Raw genomic sequence first — 10,637 nt, 5'->3', positions numbered from 1 at the left:
AAAACTGTGTTCTTACTGTTTTTCAGAAAGTAATGGAGGTGAAAGCAATGGAAACACCATATTCATTTGTATTTAAAGATTATGCAGACATCCAATGTGATGAAGAAATCTTCCGCATGATGTTTGAGAGAGGCAGGATTAGTCGCACTATTCTTTGTTACGGTTATGTACCTTTAGTATTTTTTTCCAGTAATTCCATAAATTACTAGAGACAAAATACTATATTGAAGCAAATTGCTGATTTTCATGCCTTCTTGTTTACCTTATGTAAAATTGGTATATTATAAAATATATATCTTTAAAGAAACTATTGGGTAGTGTGAAGTCACTCAAACTGTAAAGATGAAAAGTTTGTAATTTCTGTATTGGTGTTTGATGCTAGTGTTTTTACTCTGAGTGTGTTCTGAGTGACTGTGTGTGTTATCTCAATGAGGATTTTCAAAGTGTTTTGAGATGTGTGTTAAGAGTTGTGTTGCTTTGAATGAGTTTTGCAGGTGATGTGATGTGAACTGTTTAGCTCAGGTGACTGTTGGTAGTGCAGACTGTAGTTTGAGTTTTGCACACGTGGCTTCAGTTGTGCCCACTGTCTTTAGCAATCGGGGGGGGGAAAAAAAAAAAAAAAGCAGTATCTAACTTGCAGAGATATTATGGTGCATTGGGTTACACTAAATTGCAAGGAAAGAAAACAAAAACACTTTGACTCAAACTTTGAACTAAAGAATGCTACCTTAAGAGTCAGTGTTACGCTAGATATGTGAGAGCATTCAAGCTTGATTGCCTCATTTTTGTATAGAGAATGTGTGAATTTCACTTCAGTGAATGTTGCTAATTCAAAAATACATCAATATTTAGGGTGACAAGCAGGTTTACACTGGAATAATATTGAAGATAAGACAAACAAGTTAAATACTTTTGAAATAAAATGAAGGACTGAGGGAAACCAATATTGAAGGGGCAGGAAGTGGTTTAATCCTTGTGTTGTCCTTCGGGTCCCAGTGACCCGAAGGACAACACAAGGATTATGTACTTCCATTTACTTTGTTGAGAATTGCTCTCTAAACAAGGGTTAATACAGCACCTTAGTTCTTGTTTGTACAGCATTTTGGTCAGCTTAAACTGTGTTTAAATGTGTTCTAGAAATAAACTTTACTTACTTACTTTACAAGAAACAGGGTTTAGAGAGCAATTCTCAACAAAGTAAACGGAAGTACATAATCCTTGTGTTGTCCTTCGGGTCACTGGGACCCGAAGGACAACACAAGGGTTAAGGGGCATGGGGGGGCAGATTTAAACCTCTTTTCCTGTTGCATCAGTCTCCAATTACTGACAGTTTTGCTGATACACTGAGACACTTTAATACCTGCAATGATTTATCTTTTTGTATGAGGCACAGGATTAGGTTCAGCTAAATTCACACACACACACACACACACACACACACACACACACACACACACACACACACACACACAAGTTATGTTAAATAAACAACCCCAGTGGGATCTAAATAGCAGCTGCATCCTGACAAGGCCAGTAGTTCAAAAACACTTCTAATGATTAAAAATAAGACAAAAAGAGGTGGAACGACAAGGATAATAAACCTGTTCTCTAGCTGTAGGTTTCATATTTGGCCCCTTGGTGGCAGCATTTCCAATTTATACATAACCATGAAGACCAGTCAAGATCATCCAGTCTTATTATGAGCACAACATGGGTGTGACATGTTAACAAGTATTCAGATCCTTTACTTAAAAAGTACCAATACAACAATGTAGAAGTACTCCATTACAGTTGCTGCCTACCATCGTTTGTTATCTTAGACTTATCAACAAAATGTACTTAAAGTATCAAAGTGAAAGTAGGCCTACTTGTTGCCCTTCTAACTGATGTTATTATAAAATTAGCATTTTACAGTTGTAGCTGGTGGAGGTAGTTAGTAGTAGAGACGTTCCGATCGGTATCGGCTCCGATACTGCCTAAAACGCTGGTATCGGTATCGGTATCGGGAAGTACTGGAGTTTATGCACCGAACCGATACCACATAATAAAGCCCTAAAGAAAATCTACATTAAAGTAGTTTATGTTCTTTTTCTGTTATAAGTGACTGTCAAACTGGATATTAAAAGAAAGTTCTGTGGCATTCATTGTTTGTGTTTGTTCATGTTTCACAAAGAGTTTAACCTGAGCCAGACAGACAACAAATATAGAAATGATATCACATCCATACAGGGATTGTAGTATACAGTTGTTAAAACATAATAAAATATATGACAGTACTCGGTATCGGCCGATAACACAAGTTCAGGTATCAGAATCGGTATCTGGAAGAAAAAAATGGTATCGGGCCATCTAGTTAGTAGGCCATGAGATGATTAATGGAACAAAAAAAATAAACATAGTCCTGCTATACACTTTTGTATTCACTTTTTAGACTTTGGACTGGATCTTTGATTATTTTGTGAAATACTGGATCATTTTACTAGCCTGACAAGCCAGACCCACATCAAGATGTTGGGTCTGGGAACTCACCATTGACAGGGCTCAATCCGAGGGGCGGGATAAACGGTTGTCTTTCAAATTCCTTCTGTACATCGGCAGACCAACGAAGAAGGTAGGAAGCTAGTTGATAGATTAAACTTTTGCCGTATCCGGTTGGCAAAACTCCGAACACATTTTCCTTTTTTAAGAATGGTTTCTGTGCCGTTCTTTGTCCTTTTCTCAAAGAAAAGCTTAACCCCAAGTCTTCCAGAAGACCGCTGCAGCAGCAGCAGCAGCCATAAGCCCGCCCACCGACTCTATACACGATGTGATTGGCCTGACCAGAGTTTGGTTTTTCCAGCTCGCATTCCAACCGAGAGTTCCTAGACCCCCCTGGCTGCAAATTAAATTTGCTGCCGCTAGGGTGCGTCTACATTTCTATGGAATGCCGTTTTATTCACAATTAAATAAATGAATAAATACATGAATAAATACATGAATAAATAAATAAATATGCCTTTGAAATAAATCATGAAATAAATAAATGAGGCAATAAATACATAAATAATTAAATACATTTAATTATTTCATGGTCCTTTTATTTCATAAGTCCATATTTATTTATTTCAAGAGACTTTTATTTCATAAGTCCACATTTATTTATTTCAAGAGACTTTTATTTTCCAAATGCCACATTTATTTATTTCAAGAGACTTTTATTATCCTAATGCCACATTTATTTATTTCACTCTCTATTTATTTCAAGTTCTTATATGCAAATCAGGGGGCGTGACTATCTCTCACATTCAGAACAAGGTGAATGGGACTTCTTTGGCAGACCAACAACAGTATGGAGTTATATTCCTATCTTTAATCAAGAGCGCATTCTTTCAATTTGAGAGCATTTCTCACTGATATTACGTTCAGATTTTGTAATAATTTGCCTCAAAACCTTGCTCTCACACTCAAATAGTCACTGCTCGCGCTTGGATTTTCTCTGCTTGTGCTCAAAGTTTGTGCTCGCGCTTGGATTTGCTCTGCTTGCACTCAAACTTTCTGCTTGGACTCAGATATGTTGTTGTTTGGACAGATTTCCTGCTCTCAGCTTTGAACCTTCTCCTCGCACTCAGGCTGATTCTGCTCACTTGCAAAGTTTCTGCTCTCGGATTTCTCCTGCCGCGCTTGGATTTTTGTGTGTTATAACCCTATCAAAAGTCAACAACCAATAGAATGCCAGCTGTAGTGTTGACCAATGAAATGATCCCAACCCCGTTGAGGGTGCGTTCACTTTACTTTAGAACGTCTGTTGAGGGCGGCTGCTCTGTAACCTGACTGTAACCAAGTTTATATATCCCCGCGCCCGTTTATAGCTTTATTATAAGTATATGTCAACAATGTGCACAGAATGGTCGACGCACTTTCACCTGCACCCGTCAGGAAACGGGAAAAGCTTTGAAGTGGGACGTATGAAGTTATGTCCACAACTACGAGGGGTGAGTAACATAACTTAAGCACCTAGCTAGCTAGCTAGCATATGGCCTAGCTTGATGTCCAGAAACAAATAGAGGTGGTTTAATGTACCTAAACAATGATCAATGATTACCAAATTTCTCTCTCATATTGCTCCTCATAACTACTGAAAACTGTCAAAAAATCTAACCCAAAGTCCAATTATTATGGACGTTATGTGACTGATAACTGATTGATATCTGATTGATCATTGTTTAGGTACATTAAGTTACCACGTTAAGCTTTTTCACGTTAAGCGTTAGAATGTCCGGCTGCTGTTGAGGGAAACTGTAGTCTATAACTTCCTGAGCGACTGATCGTCCATTTTTGCCCCTTTACATAATAAATATGGCTATGAAATGGAACATGAAATACATAAATGAGGCAATACATATATAGGCATTAGTCATTATAGTTCAATAGCCTAAATACATATGTTTTACTTATATTTATTTCCGGGGACTTTTATTTATTCCGTCTATTTATATGCACGTTATATTCAAAGGAAGTTTAGTTATCTCACAGGCTCAGACTAAAAGCAGCAGCAAGCCTGCCTGACATCAGTGCATAGCATATCACTGCAAAGTAAATAAAATATGAATAAATCACGAGCGCGGTAGATTCCCAGGTCAGCTAGAGCGGGTAACGCAGCTCTGCAGACGGACCAGAGTCAGTCAGCACCGGGGGAGCGAACCGCGGGGACCAAGCTCACAGGGCTGGTAGCTAGCTGCTACAGTGCCTTGCGAAAGTATTCGGCCCCCTTGAACTTTTCGACCTTTTGCCACATTTCAGGCCTCAAACATAAAGATATAAAACTGTAATTTTTTGTGAAGAATCAACAACAAGTGGGACACAATCATGAAGTGGAACGAAATTTATTGGATATTTCAAACCTTTTAAACAAATAAAAAACTGAAATATTGGGCGTGCAAAATTATTCCAGCCCCCTTAAGTTAATACTTTGTAGCGCCACCTTTTGCTGCGATTACAGCTGTAAGTCGCTTGGGGTATGTCTCTATCAGTTTTGCACATCGAGAGACTGACATTTTTGCCCATTCCTCCTTGCAAAACAGCTCGAGCTCAGTGAGGTTGGATGGAGAGCGTTTGTGAACAGCAGTTTTCAGTTCTTTCCACAGATTCTAGATTGGATTCAGGTCTGGACTTTGACTTGGCCATTCTAACACCTGGATATGTTTATTTGTGAACCATTCCATTGTAAATTTTGCTTTATGTTTTGGATCATTGTCTTGTTGGAAGACAAATCTCCGTCCCAGTCTCAGGTCTTTTGCAGACTCCATCAGGTTTTCTTCCAGAATGGTCCTGTATTTGGCTCCATCCATCTTCCCATCAATTTTTAACCATCTTCCCTGTCCCTGCTGAAGAAAAGCAGGCCCAAACCATGATGCTGCCACCACCATGTTTGACAGTGGGGATGGTGTGTTCAGGGTGATGAGCTGTGTTGCTTTTACGCCAAACATAACGTTTTGCATTGTTGCCAAAAGTTCGATTTTGGTTTCATCTGACCACAGCACCTTCTTCCACATGTTTGGTGTGTCTCCCAGGTGGCTTTTGGCAAACTTTTAAACGACACTTTTATGGATATCTTTAAGAAATGGCTTTCTTCTTGCCACTCTTCCATAAAGGCCAGATTTGTGCAGTATACGACTGATTGTTGTCCTATGGACAGAGTCTCCCACCTCAGCTGTAGATCTCTGCAGTTCATCCAGAGTGATCATGGGCCTCTTGGCTGCATCTCTGATCAATGAATTTCGTTCCACTTCATAATTGGGACCCACTTGTTGTTGATTCTTCACAAAAAATTACAGTTTTATATCTTTATGTTTGAGGCCTGAAATGTGGCAAAAGGTCGAAAAGTTCAAGGGGGCCGAATACTTTCGCAAGGCACTGTAGCTAGCTGCAGCAGCTAATATTAGAATATTAGACCCAGCACCGGAGGTCTGATCCCCATGATTTAAAACGAAAATCAAATAACCATTTGTTTTTTAATACCTGTTTATGAAATGAAAATCAAATGAACGAAAAAGTACACGGACCCAGTCTGTTAAGTACAATTTCACCACTAATAAAACAGATCTAGAGATGATATGCTTTATTTGCAACTTAAATGTAATTTTTTTAATTAATACAAAGCAAACTGAGCAGAAAGAACAAGTATTTTGTTGGTTTGTTTCTCTTCTTCCAGGTGTGACTTAAGTACCCGTTGAGCTGCATCACAGCTGCACTATGTGCATGGACCTGTGCCAGTCAGCACATCACTCACCTGTGTGCAGAGGACAGGCAGCAGTAGCACAAACCAAGAAGGTTGGCAAGTCTGATAATAATGCAATTGTAAAAATAATAATAATATAATAGTAAAATCATGTTACATACACTTATGTTTCTTGCTTAAATTCACAGGGTGCACAACCAGGCCTGGGAGAGAAAATTACTGATGTCCACAAAACCAAATCAGAGAAGGTAAGGTAAGATAGTAATGATGTTAAAGCAAGCTATGTACACCTAATATAATACGTGTTGATGTCTATGAATCTGTCTTTAATAGGAGCATACTATACAAAGACAACAGTGGAGAGTTCCTGGATCGGTCTGTCCTCAAAGTGCCAGAGATCTACAAGGACTTCACCCTTTTCTGCACCATCAGCGTATAATCAAAGTGATAAAAGAGAGAACAAATTATTGTTTTCTCTGTTGACATGAATAGGTGCCTGTAATGTCTGTCCATATATTCAATCAATTCAATAAATGTTGATAAGTATCACTGCTATTTCTTAAATCATTGTAGTTTTTCAGAGCAATAAGATACAGATTATTAAAACCATGTTCACATTTGCAACAAATTAAAACCCTGATCAAGGCAAATTGTTTTTCATGTTCCATAACATTTATAAAAAAAAAACAGTACAATTAAATTTACCAGAGCTGACACTTGGTAAATAGCTTTAATTTACCTTGTCAAAACAATGAGTAATTCATAACAAATTGCACAATATTTGACACAAAACCTTAAAAGTGTATGGTTCATACTACGGTGAAGCAGTACAATGTGCCTATAGGATTTACTGTAGCAGGAACATTGATATTGGCAAACAGATGACCCAGGTTCAGGTGAGTTTGTGAGCAGGGTTATGAATAAAGATAAGATAGGCCTAGTGTTCACAAGAGGGATGATTCAGGTATGGCAACACAAATTAAGAATAATTCAATTAAATAGGTATGTACAACTAGTAGAAGATAAATTAACTATACAAGAGCAATTAAGGTAAAGTTTTGAGGTGGCAAGCTAAAGTATAGTCAATAGCATGGAGTCAAGTCAACAGTGTACACCAGAATAATATATACTGTGATTAAGTAATGATACTTACTGTTGTCTGTACTAATATAACACAAAAAAATAATACAGTGTTTGATGCAGTATGGAGAACAACCAAGTCCCATATGAACCCAAGAGACTTTAAGTGCAGCTGTTGATGATGTTCACTACAAACAAAACTTGCAGATGGTTGTAGTCTGTAGCCAGTCATACAGTAGGTAGATCTGGAGCAGATGGTTGTAGTCTGTAGCAAGCCGTACAGTAGGTAGATCTGGAGCAGATGGTTGTAGTCTGTAGCCAGCCATACAGTAGGTAAATCTGGAGCAGATGGTTGTAGTCTGTAACCAGCCATACAGTAGGTAGATCTGGAGCAGATGGTTGTAGTCTGTAGCCAGCCATACAGTAGGTAGATCTGGAGCAGATGGTTGTAGTCTGTAACCAGTCATACAGTAGGTAGATCTGGAGCAGATGGTTGTAGTCTGTAGCCAGACATACAGCAGGTAGATCTGGAGTAGCAGGGTGAATTCTAGCTATCATGGGTTGGTGATATGACACACAGATCAACAGGGGTCAAAACCCCTCAGCCCCACCTGGATGAAAAGAAAGTAAAACAAAATACTTGTTTTTCAGTTCAGTTTGCTTTGTATCAATTAAACAAATAACTGCTATTTAAGGAGCAAATAAGAAACCATATCATTTCTAGATCTGTTTTTATTATAGTGATAAATTGAACTTAACATTACGTTTTATACAGATTGCTATGAATCTATTTTCAAACTAATGTTATATGAAGGAATGAAGACTAAATTCTGATGAACAACAAACAACAGTGATGCAAAAACTGACACAAACAATTCAGTTTCTTGTGTTCTTTCAGTTATATTACAGTTTATGTTTTACTACTGGCTCTAACATGAAATTAGCCAAATCCCAGGAACATGGTTAACCAAACGAGGAAAAAATACAAAGTAGGGTCATCACATATACACACACTGTCCGTCATATGTCGTTCAATCTAGCTAGCTATACAATAAAGAACATATATTTGTTTCTGGACATCAAGCTAGGCTATATGCTAGCGCCATATGCTAGCTAGCTAGCTAGGTGCTTAAGGTTATGTTACTCACCCTCGTAGTTGTGGACATAACTTCATACGTCCCTACTTCAAAGCTTTCTCCCGTTTCCTGACCGGTGCAGGTGAAAGTGCCGTCGCCATTCTGTGCACATTGTTGACATATACTTATAATAAAGCTATAAACGGCGCGGGGATATATAAACTTGGTTACAGTCAGGTTACAGAGCAGCCGCCCTCAACAGACGTTCTAAAGTAAAGTGAACGCACCCTCAACAGGGTTGGGATCATTTCATTGGTCAACACTACAGCTGGCATTCTATTGGTTGTTGACTTTTGATAGGGTTATAACACACAAAAAATCCAAGCGCGCAGGAGAAATCCGAGAGCAGAAACTTTGCAAGTGAGCAGAATCAGCCTGAGTGCGAGGAGAAGGTTCAAAGCTGAGAGCAGGAAATCTGTCCAAACAACAACATATCTGAGTCCAAGCAGAAAGTTTGAGTGCAAGCAGAGCAAATCCAAGCGCGAGCACAAACTTTGAGCACAAGCAGAGAAAATCCAAGCGCGGGCACAAACTTTGAGCACAAGCAGAGCAAATCCAAGCGCGAGCAGTGACTATTTGAGTGTGAGAGCAAGGTTTTGAGGCAAATTATTACAAAATCTGAACGTAATATCAGTGAGAAATGCTCTCAAATTGAAAGAATGCGCTCTTGATTAAAGATAGGAATATAACTCCATACAACAGGACAATTTTAACAATTTTCGCCATCTTATTCATCACTAAATTCACTTCTGACAACGTTTTAGGCGAAAAATTAACTGTTTAGATTTCGAATATATGCAGTCTTGCGAAAATCGTTGCCAAATTGACAATTTGGTTCAAACTTTTCGGAGTCGAGAAGCTCCATAAAGTAACGCGACAACAAGCAGCGCCTGCCCCGGCCGCTGGCTCGTCGCTCGGACAGTCTCACTCGGACACCCCGCTGTAGGCTGGAGGTCTCTCAGACCGCTCTCGTAAATAAGAGGCTTTTATTTCGGCGTTGACGGATCGTTTGTTTAAATATCACAACACATGTCCATCATAAGATTAATGGGAACCTGGGGTTAACTGTCTTTTTTCGGAGTTAAACTCAACAAGCACCTGACAACCTCGCTGGCCGGCCGTCTCTCACACACACACCGCCCCACACACACACATACACACACACACACACAGGGCCACAGCGCAGCAGGCAGAGGAGAGAGTGGGTCACAGCTCAGTAAAATCAGCCCACTTTGTAGCCACAAACCTCACCCAGGCACGAATCAGCTGTTTGTCCTAGTGGACCCTCTGCCCTGTTTCTGATGTATTCGTACATACCGCACAAACACAATAGTTTACCAAAGAAGTCCCATTCACCTTGTTCTGAATGTGAGAGATAGCCACGCCCCCTTATTTGCATATAAGAACTTGAAATAAATAGAGAGTGAAATAAATAAATGTGGCATTAGGAAAATAAAAGTCTCTTGAAATAAATAAATGTGGCATTAGGAAATAAAAGTCTCTTGAAATAAATAAATGTGGACTTATGAAATAAAAGTCTCTTGAAATAAATAAATGTGGCATTAGGAAATAAAAGTCTCTTGAAATAAATAAATATGGACTTATGAAATAAAAGTACCATGAAATAATTAAATGTATTTAATTATTTATGTATTTATTGCCTCATTTATTTATTTAATGATGTATTTCAAAGGCATATTTATTTATTTATTCATGTATTTATGTATTTATTCATTTATTTATGTATTTATTCATTTATTTAATCGTGAATAAAATGGCATTCCATAGATTTCTAGGCTATAATTTTACCTTTGGGTCTCAAACGGATATTTAAATGAAACCATCTGAGAGGAGGGGAAATGTCTTTTTGAGTGAATTGCTAATATCTGAATTGTGACAAGGAACTCCAACCAGACACAGCTTTTTTTTATAATGTCTCACGATCCAAAAGGCTGGGAACCACGGGTTTAAGTCTTTAACAATAAATTATATTTTATAAACCCATATGTTTTAATGTGTCAATCTTAATCTGAAAAGGAACCAGTAACCAGAGCTGTGAAATAAATGTAGTGGAGTACAAGTATGAAAAAGCATAAAAAACAAATACAAAACAATTGTACATAAGTATGGTACTTGAGTAGTTAGTTACACTGCTGACAATAGTGAAATACATTTGGCCAGTGGGTAGTTCATTACAGGAGTTC

The sequence above is a fragment of the Perca fluviatilis genome, chromosome 5 (genome assembly GCF_010015445.1).
Source record: "Perca fluviatilis chromosome 5, GENO_Pfluv_1.0, whole genome shotgun sequence".
Lineage (NCBI taxonomy): Eukaryota > Metazoa > Chordata > Actinopteri > Perciformes > Percidae > Perca > Perca fluviatilis.
Note: the sequence above shows the minus strand (reverse complement) of the source record.